General features: G+C 42.9%; 1 protein-coding gene across 1 annotated transcript in view; it reads left to right on the top strand.

The window, feature by feature from the left end:
* The first annotated feature begins 1,713 nt into the window (after positions 1-1,713).
* LOC119655971 overlaps positions 1,714-17,564 on the top strand; it is a 58,449-nt gene continuing 42,598 nt past the window's right edge. Inside the window, exon 1 of the mRNA XM_038062204.1 lies at positions 1,714-2,310. The gene's annotated coding sequence lies outside the window, so the exon portion shown is untranslated. The remainder of the gene's footprint in view (positions 2,311-17,564) is intronic.

Here is a 17,564-nt window from a genome sequence, read left to right as displayed (position 1 = left end):
TTGTTAGTGTTTATCTTCAGTTCAACTTTACTTGTCTCTCTTTTTAAATCCAAAGCCATTTAACCAAGGTCTATGACCCGGTTGGAAGGCAAACAGATGTTATCAGCGTAGTCGAGGTGTTTGAAGAAAGATATCATAGTCCATCCACGTCCTCGGGACAAGGTAGACTGATGAACATCATCGATAACAAGAGGAAATAATATCGGTAACACCATGCAACTCTAACAAAGTCCGCTTTCGACATCAAAGTGGATAGATCTGCAATACCTGCATGTACACCTATAACCCTGGGAATAGACCATCAAGCGCAGCGGCTTTACTACGTGTGAGTGCATTGATGGCGGAGATGACTTGCCTTCTATCCACATATTACGGTGACAAGCCATTTTATCCAAAGAGGAGGAACAAAAGCACAATGTCATAGGAGGAAGAGGAGTACTCTGCAGAATCTCACCATCTTACTTCGCTTAGGCCCAGAATGTCCATTCTTTATCGTTGATCTTCTAACTCGAGTTGGAGGAAGAAACAATTCTGGAGACTCTCTATACTGTTGTTGTTTCGGTAGCAGAAGTTTCGAAATCGACAGGTCGTTAGCCCGTAAATTTCAATCCTTTTTAGTCGCCGTTTACAACAAACAGAGAAGATTTTGGGTGTACTCTTAAGTTCCAACTCTTCGGACTACTACAGCCTTAGACATTATAAAATATCAATATCACATTTGAGTGAATAGTCTAACATACCAAATTCATATATGTACATGCATATATACATTACAAACTATGAATTATGTAAAAGTGGAACTTTCGTCCATAAGAAATACAAAGAACCTTTTATGGAAAATTTGTCAAATCTTCAAGTGTTTTGCCCCTTTAATAAATTTAAAACACGCTCCGAAATACCGACTTATTTTAAACGATTATCAACCCTACGGAATACCATTCTCCATCAGACGCTCCCGCGTTATATATAAAATCGCTGCCTTTCACACCGTGCCATATGCTAATTTCCTTTCTGCTCACTTCTACCGTGATAATAATCCCATTCTCATTCGAGTGCTCCTGAATAAACCATAAATGAAAATATGGAAAAGAATTTCCCGCCACCATTACATTTATTAGATAACGCATCTGAAAAGCTCAATAATCGCTTTCACATCCTCATTGATTTAATAACCTACGCCAACAGTTATTTACTCGTAAGAATGTGTCCTCCTCTCTATTCATTTCATCCTTCAATTGATTAGATTCCAACAAGCATTGCCTCCCAGCATCCCCAGCGGGTACATAAGCGGCCACCTGAATGCTGAATAATATGCACAAATATCTTGTCTACCCACAGGCACACATTATTTTCCGGGCCACCACAATCCTCGCCTACGCAAAACCCTCGTGTCCTTATTGCTGAGCGACTGCTGAGATCAACGTCAGCTGAGAAAAACGAGCGCAGGCTGGAACTCAGAAGGCACCTTGCAACCAGGAGCCCAGAACTTATCCTCGGAACATTGGAACAACTTTGTCCAATTACTTATTTCAAACTTGAAGAAAACACTTTGCGAGCTTTAATGCTACTTACCAGCCCTTCCGCCAGCCACCCCACAGCCAGGACTCAGCTATTGTTTGAGTCCTATCTGAGAACACTGGTTGAAAGGACAGTTTGCGCATGTCGTCTCCATGCCAACAGGAGTTTTGTTTGCGATTTATTTCGTTTCAATGGTGACCTGGTAGATTTAGGCAAATGGTTGTCGTAGTTGTTTATTCCAGTGGAAAAGGATTCGCTTCATTCGCAGTAGAAATTTAGGAATATTTTAGACCAAACGAACGTTGGAGGTCGCTATTGAAGGATGCCGATTCCAATCGGTTGTGAAAGACTTGAAACGTTCGTGTAAATGAAAGGAGTCCAGACATGGAGCTTGTTGAAGGCCGACGAGATGAGTTTAGCTTCGGCTGGCTACTGTCGGCTACAGCCCCAACATCCTTCCTAGACGCTGAACATCCTATTCAGTGTATTCCGAGCTTTAGTGTGTTTTACAAGCTTTTCTGCGCTACTCCGAATCGTGTGCTACAATCATATTTTTTCTGTTAGAAGAGTTCTAAGGGCAAGAGAAGTGTGACCAAGAAAATCAAGAAGAAAAGTATAATAAGCAGAAAATCAATATTTTCCATTAGTGAAAGAATAGTGTTAAAGTGTTTGGTTCAAGTGTGAAAATCTTAGCCGGTGTCTGAGTGGATTCAGTCTGCTGCGTAAATAACAATCAAGGAAAACAGTCCCGGGGCGCTTCATCGCTTGGAAAGTCACCCCAGAGAGTTAGAGGTATGTAACGTCCAGACGGGCCCACGCAATTCCTTTCTGCTGTCCCGCCTAGGACTCTACCTGCTATGATAGAAGTCCTTTTGAGCCATATATTCTCCCGCAATTTGTTCACTTCTCCCCAACTCCAGCTACACTCGGATTCACACCAGCCTAAATCAAATACACTTGTTACACCGTCACTCACCATGACGAGATGCCGTGAAAAGCATCAACAGTATTGATTGTAAACTATCATAAAACACAACAGAGACCTTTCTACAGATTAAATGGAACCTTGCACAGGATGTTGATGTCGTCAGTATGTTCCCCACTACCCAGCTCTGTACGTCTACCGTATAGCATCGCTTCTGGCGAGATGCCTGTGATGCCGACTGAAGGAAACCTAGTCCCAAGCAAAGAGCTCCTTCAAAGTCCTTCAATTATGTAATGACCCGCCTGTGTTTTTTCCTTCTTTGAGTGCTTCCTTTTGATCGATTACTTTATATTTTACCCACGGAAGCCCTCACTAGCTCAATGCATCGTAAAGAATCACTTTATTATTTGATCATTATCCCCTCAATGTTGCCAATCGCTTCCAAGTGTTCCACTCTTCTGATTCCCTCAGGTCCAGGAGCGAATATTTCAACATCAAAATTCTCAGCTTAAGCCTTGGAAATCCGCAAATTGTAATGGTCCTGGGATTCTCGAATGGAAGTCAAGTGAAAATTGTGTACACATTTGAATTACGTTCATGAGTGGGGGGTGTTTAGTAGGTTGAGATTTCACAGAGACGTTATGAGTTTCAATTGGACTTTAATACGTTTGATAGCTTTTAACTTCAAGTTGTTCGCCACAAGCTACCGATTTCCCTTTGAGAATTACAGAATAATTAAGTGTGAATTGAATAGAAATTAAAATGTTTTGAATTAGAGCGCTTGGGGGTGATATTTGTTTAGTTATAATTGAGGCACTCCAATCCGCGTATATAGGACTCCAGACCTAATCACTGCGGAGAAGGCTCGCTTGTAGGAACAGATATCTCATGAGATGATACCGTTTAATAGTAAATTCTCCAAACCATCAACACAGCCATATGGTCCAATCTTTCAAATCCACGCTGCAAAGCTATCATCGAATATCCTTGCTATTTGATTTAGAGCTTAGTCCATTAATTCTGGTTTGTACTCACAAAACAGTCTTAGGGTGGCTTTACAATTTAAGCAATTCCGTCGCACTATCAAAAATGTGACATCGTTTAGACCCTCCTCTGTTGAATCTTACAACCCTATGATCCATTTTTAGCTTATCGGAGCAATGGATATATCATCAAGACCGACGAATGAACCGCTGCAGAAGAACGAGACGACGTACGGTGAATAGAGAGCGAAAGGATGAAAGATTCTCTATAAAACCGCCATCAGCAAAAACAACGCTTCCTAGATACACGAATTGATCAACATCCTCAATGCTCAGCACATTGATGCAGATAAAAAAGACTGAGAACCCTAGTTTTGGTGCAATTCATCTTCAGTCCAAACCCGCTTGTCTCCTTCTCCAAAGCTATTTGGCTAATTCCATAGTTCAGTAAGATAGCAAGTCATCAGTGTATGGTATTCGCCGTGTTTCAGGAACGATTTTATATCCAATGAAGAGTGTCACCATTAACGAGAAGAAATAATATCGGTGAAAGAACCCTGTGTTGACGGATTCCGCTTTCAGCTTCAAATTCCTCTCAGACTGTACCTTGATGCAGCATGTAACATTTTATTCAGTCAGTGAACTCTACCGAAATGTCCTTTCTGCGCAGAGCACTCCGGACGCATACCCTGTTAATGCAGTCCAACATTTCGCCGAATAAAGGGAAGCTCTGCTGTACAACAACCCGAAGGGTGTTAATGCGTCGGCACAGAAGGATCCAAAACGGAAAACAATCAAGCTTTCCAGAGGCTCCTTGATACATTTGTAACAGCAAGAGGCAGGCAAATGTCCATCCATTTTTCACACTCCAGACGAGTGCCATATTTCGGAATTTTAACGATCATACCCCTTTTCCACTCTATGGGAAAGTCATGGGTTTCCAGGAGTTCTGGAGAAGTAGAAGTAACAGCTCTGCACAACTTGTGAGAGTTGAGATGAAGGGAGGAGACTATCAAGCCAAGCGGCTTAACTCCGTTTAAGTTCATTAGTAGCACGCCAAGGCAAGTGGGTGTAAGGAAGTATTAAATGTTATAATTTCATATAGTCATACATGCTGCCAATGGTGTACTATGTCTTGTTCTAGTTATAAATATTGTGTTGTCATCGTTAATTATCAAACCGGCTCCCTTTGCTGGTGATTCTAGATCAAGAAATATTTTCCGGCTTCAGGTACTGTGCATTTACTCAGTGTCCTGAAAGTGGGGGACTTGGAACCTCATGACGGTATACTCAAGTGCCCAATTAAGCATTATGGAGGCAAGGCCACCATTAAATTCAAGTTTGTGTAGAAGCTTGAGATTAGCACTTATTGGGTCTTGACTGGCGACACAGCATTCTCCATGATAGTTTTCACGGAATCCCAAGTTAAGAATAATTCTTCTTATCCTTCCTCAGCTTTCGCCCCATTCAAGAGGGCGGTCGGTTCGTCTTGATCGCTTGCTCATTTTGCTCCATCAAAGAGCTGATCTAGAGAGAGGTCCTCAAATCATCATCTAATATATCAAGCCATCGTTGTTTCGGGTGGCTTTTTGTTCGTTTCCCGTCAAATACCATGTTCAGAGTAATCTTGCCAAGTGGGTTGTCTTCAGTGTGAATTACATGTTCGTACCATCGAAGTCGCCTCCCTAGGCCCGCCCCTTTCCACGGTCGATACAGAATTGCATGTCCTCATTTCGGATGTGATCATGGTCTATTACGCCACTAATCCAGCGTAACATCTTCGTCTACATTGTCGCGAGGCGTCGTTCATTGTATTTTATATTCAGCCAACACTCAGAACCATAAAGTGCGACAGAGCGGACGACACTGCGGGAAATTTCAGGTTTGACACGTTCGTTATTACATCGATCACAGAAAACGCCAATTGGGAACGCCACTTCATTCAAGTTGAGTTAATGCACGGAGCAATTTCTCAGCGGAGTTCACCATTAGCTGATAGCATTGAGTCTAAATATTAAATCGCAGGTCATCACCGCTGACAGTGATGGTTTCTACTTCATACGGATCCACCGACAAAAACTCTGTTTTATTTAGATTTAGTCTGATATCGTGTTGTATAAGACAATCATTCCATTTTTGAACAAGTTGCTCGAAATTATTTTTGCTATTAGACGCTAGCAAAACATCTTCCGAAAAAAGCAGTGTACTGGGCGCTGGGCGTTAGATGCCTCGTGTGATAGTGTCCATAACAAAACCAAGGATGAGTGGTAAAAGGCGCTACCTTGATGAACACGGATGGAGACACGAAGCGCTTTTAATATACCTACCACACTTTGAACTTTAATTTTCGGATCTTGGTAGATCAACTTAACTCAGTGCACTAGTTCCTCCGGCAGTCAGTGTTGTCCTGGACTGTGCCAAATAAGATTGTGTAAAGCACGCTCAAACGCCTCTTCTAGATCCAGAAATGCAATATAAAGAAGTCGACGCTTCTTACGGTGTTTCTTCATGTGTAACCGCACAGTGTCATTGCATTTCCGCAGTCCTTGATAAACCCGGTTTGCTTCAATGTTATTTTAACGATGAACAAATTCTTCTGTTGAAATCTGGTCGAAATATTTTTGCCATCCATCCGTCGTGGCTCGGCGATCAGTAAGCAAAATTACCGCCTTTGGTATTCCAAACCCAAGTTTCTTGGTTGATGAAAAGCTTACCCGGCTTAGTGACTCCTGGTTTTGGCAAAACGCCATCGAGTTTCCTGTGTCAATGTGTGTATGTGTCTGTCTTTCCAGTGAGGGTGTCAATACTTAGGGTGTACACACGTATTTGTTTTACTCAGACGAATTTACTGACGCCCTGATGACGCCCGTTTCATCATCGCCTCTACACGATTGTTGTTGTCGCGTTTTATCTAAAATAGCTTTCAAATATTTCACTTCTTCGAAAAATTGAACGAATTGAATAAAGCACACGGTCAAAACCCCTTCAAGCCCAAGCAAACCCCTATCGCCTACTGGCCTTTTAGAGTTATTTCCTCTATTTTTGAAACCAAGAAATGAAGAGCAGACTGAAGACTCTCCACCCTAATGAGCATGTTCGTTTTCGTTGAAAGGGTATGACCTTAGGGCCGTCTGGCGAATATTACGGCCAGCCAGTCTCACCAAACTTTTTGTGGAGTTAGTTTAAATGTAAATATATATTTCGGGAGCAACTTACCCCATAATATATGTATATTTACATTTAAAAATAAAAATTATAGTTTAGGGGAAGCTACCACTGGCCAATCAATTTTAGGCTAGACTACAAGGAGCAGACAAGAATCTAATCTCATCATCTAGCACCCACCAAACTCCAATTAATTGAAACTTAAAGGGCAAACCCGATGTTCGTAATGAGACCAACAGAAGCGATGACATTAGATGGACTCGCGCCTCTAGGACTATATTTGCTGCTCGTGTTTCTACTCTTGCCAATAACCTAGTCTTGTGAGATGACCGCAACTAGGTCCCGTTAAAAAATTATCCCGTCATCATTACTAAACGATTTTTGTATCACGACACAGGTACTCGGTCTTGTGAACCTTCCATCGTAGAATATGCTTAGCGCCTGCACTGATCCAATACCAAAGATTTTTTAGACCGAAACCGAAGCTTGTTGCAAATTGATGTCATCAATCTTGATATATAAAAGCATTTAGAGGCGTATACCATGTTTGATTTGTCACCCAGTTTGCATCACACTCTACCGTCAGATCATCATCGTCAACGGTGCAACAATCGGTATCCAATCTAGGTGTTCCTTAGTAAGGAGCTCTAGACATCCCGGTTTTGCTTCTGGCGTCCTGACCTACGCCATCGCTTCACCTCAGGCGGGACCTGCCTCGTTTTCTTTTTCTACCATAGATATTCCTCTTATAGACTTTTCGGGCTGAATCATCCTCACCCATATGGACTAGGTGACCCGCCCACCGCAACCTGTTGAGCCGGATTTTATCTACAACCAGACGGTCGTGGTATCACTCATAGATGTCGTCGTTATTTAGGCTACGGAATCGTACATACTCATGTAGGGGACCAAAAATTCTTCGGAGGATTCTTCTCTCGAACGGGTTCTTTCATAAAGATTTCCGTCAACCGAAGGAGTTCTAATTTCCCCATTCGGCTGCGTAAATCCTCAGTATTGTGGATCCATACCTCTGGCGAGCCAGCTTGTCAGCTTGCTTATTGCCGCCGATGTTTGAGTGTTGTGGCACCCAGATCAGATTTGTTCCGTTCTAGCAGCAACAGCAGGAACTCATGGAAGTTTTAACAGCAACTGATGGCAACCCCACACAACTGGCTTGACATGTCTTTGTTATTTAGTAGTGATATCACTGTCCAACTTTCGGATCAAATTTTAATGGTTCGTCCCCACCATTATTATCGCAAGCATGCTGCCAACAGCGTATATCTCTATCTGGAATATGGGTGTCATTTTGCCGAGAAGTTGGACCAATTCAATAATCCATACCTCCAATCCGTCTTCCATGACTATCCCGTCGGTGAAGATGATTGGGTCTATAATCTCAAAAAACTCGTGGCCATTAATAGACCATTCTTCTCTTTTGGGTATTATGACCATTACGGTGTATGTCTTCTCAAAGGCGAATCTGGAAACCATACTGTCGCGTCATAACCACCTGATGAGTGAAGAATTTCGATATACTTTCTACTAAATATATGAATAGTCCTTTAAAGGACATAGAGTATTGTCAAAATTCAGAAGTTTCAGCCTTGTCGCTCTATTCTCTAAACCATTCAATACACGAAGAAACAAGCATTGAAATAGGGGTAACTAATAAAGCAAATAGAAACGGAGCAAATTAGCCCATGGGCTACTAAAAAGCCGTCACGAGCACCAAGGTCTCTTCACCGGGAGAAACCGGGCGAAAGAAAAAGCTCCTATATCCGTAGCCTCCAAAACAATTTCAGCAAAAGCAGTTTGCTTGAAAATGTTTTTTTCAATTGATGGCGATTTTCTACCCAAAAACCACATCTTGTCAATTGGTAAGACTTTAGCTTGAGGAGCTGCCGCCAACTGCAGCCTCGTATCCACCGTGCTGGAAAGTTTTGCTTTGGTTCGGTTGAAGAAGTTATTTGAGCATTTAATCCATAAGTATACATCCATGGTCGTCCAATTTTTGTAACAGGCTGCTAGCCAAACATGTTAATCACAGATATGATGGTGTCTTTTTTATAAGTGGCTGGCTCTACACCTTACTCTTCTCAGAATCATTTTGGGATCCGATACCTGATACTTTTCAGAGTAGCTCCTCCTATAGTACGGCAAACACCATGTACTTAAAAAAGTACAACAGCGGCAAGAATTCTGCAAAGTTAGCAGACAGGATAGAAAGATACAATACATATACAGCTGATGAAGAAGAGATAGAAATCTGTTTTAGCCAAATGCGAAAGAGTGTATACTGCCATCACAAGTTTGTAAATGAGACTCCGTATTACAAACCCAGATACTAAACAATCAAAGGTAGGAATTCAATGAGAAAAGTCGTATCTAGTTCGCTATTGTTAGAACGAAAATGTCGAACTTCATCTGAAAACGAAACTCAGAAGCGATTTTATAATCGCAGAAGGAAAATTTCCTATCAAAAAACTGACTTTCTCTCCACACACGGTCGATTGTAGGACGCCATGAATTGAGAGAAGAGTGGGCCTACCTCCTCAGCATCAAGTAGATTAGATCAAAGTTACTACTCTTGTTGAGAAACAGTAAATTTAAAAAAACAATCGCGATAGTAAAATCTCCTTAATTCACGAAACCGACGTGTGTCAAAGACCAAGTGAAATATGCCATCTACAGGGGACCAACTACACCCAAGGAATCCTTACCAATGTCAGAAAAAAACGATTCTGGTCGCTTCACTACCCAGAAAAGGCAAGTGCTAGAACCGTAACCAGATTGAACAATAAAATTCAACGTTCCGTGTCTGATCACAACAGAGCGAGAACGGAGGTCCACCTTAACAAATTGCGCTCTCCTGATGACTAGATCGCTGTGAAGTTATGCACCACGTGGACGATACCATTTCGAAACATTCATGAAAGGTAGGACCGAATGCTGTTGGTGGAAGACATCACGGTAGCCAGTTGTCTCTATATAAGTCACCTGTAACTGCTTTAGATTTAGCGTCTCCATTCATCTTCATCATAAATGACACAACAAACAATGAACAATCTAGGCATACTTGGGAAATAGGGTCACATAGATTGAACCGCAGTAGCCTGGTTCTTAGACTTCTCCCATTCTGGTAAGAAAGCCTTTGGCTAATAAAATTTTCATTTATCTAGTTGAACGAATAAGGCTCGATTTCGTCAAGCCCCTTCCGGGGGAGCTATTATCGCTGGATCATGATCGAGTCCCTTTGATAAAGTACGGTTGCTGGAGGCAGCTTAATTGGTAACAGTATTTTAAATCTCACCGGAGCAGTAGAGAGCAGACAAAGTCGAAGGATTTGCCAACCGGGCAGCTTATATATGGCGCCAATGTTAAAAGTAACTTTTGTCGCCGAGAAAAAATTGTTAGCCAACGGAGCCGAAATGGGTTCTATTGCGAAGGAGGTTCTCAGTAGCCACAAAATAGAAGAAACAATTAACATAGCCTACACGATACCCGATAATACCAGAATGTGTTAATGCAGCAATTGTATTCCATCCGAGAGCGTACCACCGCGTACAAGAAAGCAGCAGTGAGATCTAGACATTTAGTGTGAAAGGATTTCCCGCGCTACCCATGTTTCCTAGAAATTCACAACCCGTTACATAGACCCCCTAACTCAACGCGGAATGACTACTTGCGTTGTTTCTGCTCTTAATACGAAATATAAATGATGTCAATATGAAAATTTTGAATCAACAGCTTGTTTCACCAGGTTCGAAACGTCTGCTCTAAGGATAATTGTCAAAAGTTTTTATTCACTCAAAGTACAAAGAACCCATCCCTCCAAAGTGCGTGCTTCCCAACCTATCTTAGTGCTGAGGGCGATTATTACCCAATACCTGATCTTGGTGGCGTCTGTGCTCCCCAGATGCTATTAAGCAATTAAGATGTCATTTCCGCAACAAAATATGTCTTTAAGGTTGTGCGGCAAAAAACATCTGTGCGTGTAAAATACCTTCCCCAAGACTTCACTTCCCCCAGGACAACATTTTTCGTTTGTGATAGTATCAGGCCAGCATACTCAGATAATCCTCTTAGAGCTTTCGAGTGACAGTGGCGGGTCACTTTTTTACCGTGTGCTACTCCCGTATAGCAACACAGAAAAATCACTAGCGCAGAACAGTCTCAACTTGATCTTGAAGTTGAGATAACAGGCAACGGAAGCTGATCTAGCTCTGTTAATGCATCGGGAGATATCCAGTTCAATACCACCGTCGGTAGAAACCACGCTTCTTAGATATACAAACTGATCAACATTTTCGGTGCTCTACTCATCAATGAAAATAGGGAGATCCGTCAGACTGAAAACCGTGGTTTTATTGGTGTGTATCTTCAGTCCAACTCTACTTTCCTCTATTTCCAAATTCAGAATCATTCGGCTGATATCCATGACATGGTGAAAAAGCAAACAGACGTTATCAGCGTAGTCCATTTATTCAAAGAAAGTCGTCATAGTCCATAGAGCTCCTCAACGTCCTCCAGACAAGGCAGCATGAAGAACGTAACCAATAACAAAGAGAAATAATTTCGGTGACAAGATGTACCCCTGGCGATCTGCGCTTGTCACCTCCAATTCCACTGAGATTTTACCTCAGGCAGCACGTGATATTTTGCACCATCATATGTCGCTCTCATAATTACTTACAGTTTCTCATTAGTCTCTCAGCTATCGAAGGGCTTCTTGAGATCGATGAAGTATAGGTGAAGCTAAGATCTAAATTCCGAGCACTGTGTCAAATTGATCCATGGGGTGTTGATGACGTTAATGCAAAAAGATCCGGATCGGAAACCAACTCTATGTCGATCAAGCCTGCTTCCACTCTCTAGCAAAGGTCTCGGAATCCCAGAGGGCCCATGCTAGTGGAATTACCAGCTCTGCAAAAGCCACAGATGCAGCGATAAATAACTCTGTCTAGCCCAGCAGCTTTGCTCCGTTTGAGTGAATTGAAAGCCAACATATTTTCTCTTCTGCTTATAGGAGCAGTCCGCACCCGCTTGTTACGCTGACTAATGATTTCATCCACAAGAGGCAGAGCCGCGCCGGATGTGATACGGTTAAGGGCCGCAGTGAAGTGCCCTTTTCACCGCTTCATCTGCTCGTTATCGTGGATGAGGAGTCAACTGTTAACGTCCCTGACAGGACTGTCGAGAGGTTACCAAACACATGCAAATTTTTTCCTCATGCGGTAAACACTTCTGAAATCATGGTGTTCGTAGTTCAGGGAAGCGGGAGATGCAGCAGTCTCGCTGCCCTGACGAACGCAATAATAATTGCTTTTGTCACGGTGTGCCACGAGTTCAAGCGCGGCACGCTCGCCATTACTCGCAATAGCCAAAAGAGCCTTCAATCTCTTCCGATCATCGATCCGCTTCCACGACTCCGCAGTCAACCAGATCTTATGACATCCCTTCGGGACATGGTCAACGACTTATATCCAAGAAAAAAAATAGTTTAGATGGAGGTATAATGCTCACCGATATTCTCAGGAGGTTTCCTAATGTATCTGTATCTGCGTATCATTCTGATTATCAAGGTAGCTCTCAAACTGTCGAGCGACAGCTGGATCACAGAAGCTGTTGATATTGAGCTTTGGAGGTCACAGCTCTCCAACCATGTGAGAAGTGCGAACGCAACCCGCAAACGAAAGTAAAGCACCATCAGATGGTAATCTCTTTCGAGGCCGATGTCAACACCTATCTTGTCACAGGCATCCAGGAAATAATTCTTAAATCTGCTGCTGATCGCAAAGTGGCCAATTTGACGACCCGTACGGTGTCGGATTGTTGAAACCAAATTGATCTTATTTATGGCAAACTCTGCGCTCGAACAATGTGCCACCGATGACGACACACTGGAAGCTACAAAAATCCACAAACCGTCCATCATTATCGTTACAATCGCCAAGGCGGTAGTTGCTTATCACATGATCACCCGCCAAGATCACAATGATGCTCTTTAACCTGAAACGGAGTCTAAGATACCAGTCAGAAACCAGCTCTCAGGTTAAGCGAGCACGCCTCACTGTAGCTGATTCACTTTTGCTTGCACTTTAAATAGCACAAAAGCACATTGCCGCAAGGAGGAGATGGGTACTCTCCAGAATCCCACCATCTTAGTTCGCTTATATTATTGAAATTCTCGCTCGACTATTTTGGAAACCCTGGATACCGCTGTCGAGGAGGTTGCGCACATTCCAGAAACCAATCATAGCCCATTTTTGATAGCCAAAGTTCTTCAGCGTGAGGTCAGTCCCTAACCGAGGCGTTATTGATGTTTCGGAAGCAGTAAAGTTTCGAAATTTGCAGGTTGCTAGACTATAAATTTCTATTCCTTTTAATGTTTTTACGCTCTTTACGATAAGCAGGCAGGAGAGGGAATTTTTCAGCTCAAACTCGCAGCGCACAAAGTACCACCATAATATCATTATCATCAACGGCGCAAAAACCGGTATCCGGTATAGGCCTGCCTTAATAAGGAACTCCAAACATCCCGATTTTGCACCGAGGTCCACCAATTCGATATCCCTAAAAGCTGTCTGGCGTCCTGACCTACGCCATCGCTCCATCTTAGGCAGGGTCTGCCTCGTCTTCTTTTTCTACCATAGATATTGCCCTTATAGACTTTCCGGGTGGGATCATCCTCATCCATACGGATTAAGTGATCCGCCCACCGTAACCTATTGAGCCGAATTTTATCCACAACCAGACGGTTATGGTATCGCTCATAGATTTCGTCGTTATGTAGGCTACGGAACCGTCCATCCTCATGTAGGGGGCCAAAAATTCTTCGGAGGAATCTTCTCTCGAACGCGGCCAAGAGTTCGCAATTTTTCTTGCTAAGAACCCAAGTCTCCGAGGAATACATGAGGACTGGCAAGATCATTGTCTTGTACAGTAAGAGCTTTGACCCTATGGTGAGACGTTTCGAGTGGAACCGTTTTTGGCGGCTGAAATAGGCTCTGTTGGCTGACCACAACCATGAGCGGATTTCATCATCGTAGCTGTTATCGGTTGTGATTTTCGACCCTTATTCTTACTGTTTGACCAGTGCGGTTTGACGTTGTTGGTTGGTTGGTTTTCGATGCTCACGTTGCCACCATATACTTTCTCTTGCCTTCATTGATGAGCAGCCCAAGCTCTCGCGCCGATTACCGCCTGCTCGATCTGGATGAAGGCAGTTTGTACGTCTCAGGTGGTTCTTCCCATGATGTCGATATCGTCAGCATAGGCCAGTAGTTGGGTGGACATAAAGAGCATCGTACCTCTTGCATTTACCTCAGCATCACGGATCACTTTCTCCAGGGCCAGGTTAAAGAGGACGCATGATAGGACATCCCCTTGCCGTAGACCGTTGTTGATGTCGAATGGTCTTGACAGTGATCCTATTGGTTTTATCTGGCCTCGCACATTGGTCAGGGTCAGCCTAGTCAGTCTTATTAATTTCGTCGGGATACCGAATTCTCTCATGACCGTGTACAGTTTTACCTTGGCTATGCTAGGCTATGCTAGTAGGCCCCCCTATATGTTCTGACATTCATGAAGGCTGAGAGGTGGCGGCGTTCGATCAACACGTGGTCAATTTGGTTGAAAGTGGTCCCGTCTGGAGAGGCCAATCTATGCTTGTGGACCGCTTTCCGCGCAAACCAGGTACTTCCAACAACCATTTCGTGTGACCCTGCTAATTAAATAATCCGCAGTCCGTTATCGTTTGCATTTTGGTGTAAGCTTTGGGAACCGACGTATCGCCTGAATACGGGCTCCTTCCCTACTTGGCTGTTAAAATCCCCAAGTATGATTTTGATATCATATCTGGGACAGGCTTCGAGGGTTCGTTCTACTGCCTCGTGGAAGGTATCCTTCTCCGACTCTGCAGTCTCCTCTGTAGGGGCGTGAACGTTAATGAGACTTATATTTCTAAACTAGCCTCCTAAGCGCAGAGTGCATAGCGGTTCGCTTATGTTTTCAAAGCCGAAAACAACAGGTTTCATTTTTTGGCTGACTAAGAAACCTACTCCTCCGAGCACATGGTTTACTGGATGGCCACTATAATATATGGTGTAGTGGCTCTTCTCCAGAAAACCGGTCCCTGTCCAACGCATCTCCTGTAACGCTGTTATATCAGCCCTATGTTGGGACAGGGTATCGGCCAGCTCCTTCTCTATACAGGGAGCGCACGTTCCATGAGAAAATGCGCAAATCGTTATTCCGTTGTCGGTGCCGGGTTCGCCGTTGTATAAACCGTCCAATCCGAGGCTTCTGTTGTAGCTTCGTAACAGGTTGTTTTCCGTGTAAGGTTGTCAGCCTACCCAACCTGGAGGACCAGTTGGTACAATTTGTTTCGACTCGCCTTCATCCTTCTCCGTCTGCAGCTTTTCGTTAAGAAAGAGCTCCCAGCGGTCACCATGTGGAGGTGGAGATAGGGTTTGGTAGTAGAGCTGTTGGTGTTGGTTCAGCAGGCATTTCCCAGGTTTTATGCTCCATCGTGGGTACCAATCCACATTTCGCCCTGGGACCTATACTACCCTTTGACCACCACCATAGTAGCATTTCCAAATTTTGAGCCCGATGCTACTCAACTACTCTCTAATAGAATCACCCATTATTCAACCTGACATTGTGTATCATTCATAATCGTATAATGTGGCTTCGAAGGTCATTAGTGCTTCTTACCAAAATTCGATACAGCTTTTAAGTATCGAAAGACGAAGCTCCTTTAGGTGCTGCTGCTAAATCCAATTCTCCAAAGTATCCAAGTTACTTATACTGCTAAAGTTGTTTTATATCCGGAACCAGGTAAGCAATTTATTCGCCTACAACTGGTTTTCTTTGTTATCGAAGTATCCACGAACGTCTCAAATCTAAAATTTACCGCAGTGTCTTCCGTCCTATCGCTCTCTATAGTTCTGAGTGTTGGCCGACTATAAAAGACAATGAACGGCGCCTTGCGGTGATGGGGACGAAGATGTTGCGTTGGACGAGTGGCGTGACACCTTTTGATAGATGGGGATTTAAAAGCCTCGAAATTGCCTCCAGATCAGGCATTTGATAAAGTAAATTGGTGAAATCGATTACGACGAGCCGACCCCGCTTGTAAACGGGACAAAGGCTGAAGAAAAAGAAGAAAGTTTACTGGCACCACCACCATAACACAATCGGGAATGATTTTCATGATTATGGCATAATAATTTCAAAGTACTCGTAGTTTGGTAGTCTCCAGAATTTTAAAATGTATCAAATTCTAAAATTTTCGCACAACTACTATCAAAGATCATCCGGATGGTCTTAGCGTTGCACAGAAGTGAAGCGAGGTTCAGTGAGAAAACTCGTGTGCTTTATTTCAACTCCGAATTCCTAGTTAGTCCCCAATCATTAAATGTAGGACCTCTCTACATATACTTACACCCACGTGCCATCCACATTACGAAAAATTAATGAAGCTTGGAGCGAAATACGCTCCATATAAAAAACGATGACTATTCCAAAGCAGCAACATCCCTATAACGCAGTAGTCCACTTGTGCCACTCACTATTCACTCTGAGAGTTTCCCGTTTTCAAAAACATGAATTACCACATCAAAGGACCTTAGCTAAGATTACAACTCTAGTGGAAGTAGGCATAATTACACTCAGAAACTCAGACAACCATCTCTAGCAACGAAGGTACATAATTATGAAAAGTTTCAAAGCTCAACTAAACGAAGCAGAGGAGCCATGAATTAACTTCCATCAATGTGAGGTACCCCGTCCCATCAGCAAACATGAAATCAGTCTACCTGATCGTCGCTTTTACTGTTTCTATCTAACCTGGCAAACATCCTTTCCACCATCCGGATCCCTTCTGCAAATAGACATTAACAAACTCGAAAAAGAGTCGTTACCTCGTAAAGCCACGTAAACTTCTCTAATTGACCCATTTAAATGGTGTTAGAAGTTAGCGCCAATTCTAATCGCTATCTAAATTCGCTCACAGACAGATAGAAGCGCTCGGAGCTACCGAGGCCCCTAAATTTAATTCGATTTAATTATTAGTGAAGTTTGTTGCTTTCCAAGGTGATTCTCAGGGACAATCCAATCGATACAGCTCCTAATTGGAGCGCACTTTGAATTTCTACGGTATCGGATAGGAAGTTGTGTGTCTAGTGAAAGCTGCAAGTATCTACTCAATACAAGACCAATTCAGTTCTGTGTGGTGGACTACGATAAAAACCTCACTCACAACTGGAAGCAATATGAACATACGAATATGTGACCTAAACACATCCTTGCTTCCACGCCAAATAGGAATGTGTTTAGATTCAGCGTGGTTCTTACGCAATTCAGGATATTCGACTATATCACTACTCATAAACAGTCTCAGTTTATTGTCCAATGACTTGCAATTTCGTCTCACAATATTGTTCTCCTTCTACTCCATTGAGTTCATTTATTTCGGACCCAACGGAGCAGTTTCCACCCATATCAGATGGATAATAATGGCTGAGACAACAGAGTCTAATAAACTTGGGCATTGTCTGCCGAGCTTGGATGGAGATTTTGCGACTTAACATAGTAATGACCTAACACACAAATATAGCTTCGGTCTAGGCAGTCAACCACCCCCTCCCACTCCCCCTTCCATGTGTCTGGAGCTCATGCAATATATCAGTTATGTGTCAATCCCCAATATAAAGAAAGCCCACAATCAAGTAGACACTTTGAAAGGCTCTTTCAAAGATAAGGACTAAAGTCAGACACGACAAATATCCAAATACGAAATGCAATCGTTAAAATGTAGAAAATAAGTTAAACTTTCAAACACCCTCGCCCTCCTTCAGACGCAGTAACAATTCACAGCTCGCATCTTTCCAATCTTGAAAACGTAATTTGAAAAGATACAATCATCGTTTTCCATTTATACCGAAATTATCTCAATTATGCGTCAA

The sequence above is a fragment of the Hermetia illucens genome, chromosome 4, assembly GCF_905115235.1.
Source record: "Hermetia illucens chromosome 4, iHerIll2.2.curated.20191125, whole genome shotgun sequence".
Classification (NCBI taxonomy): Eukaryota; Metazoa; Arthropoda; class Insecta; order Diptera; family Stratiomyidae; genus Hermetia; species Hermetia illucens.
This window is presented reverse-complemented; position numbering and strand designations above follow the sequence as displayed.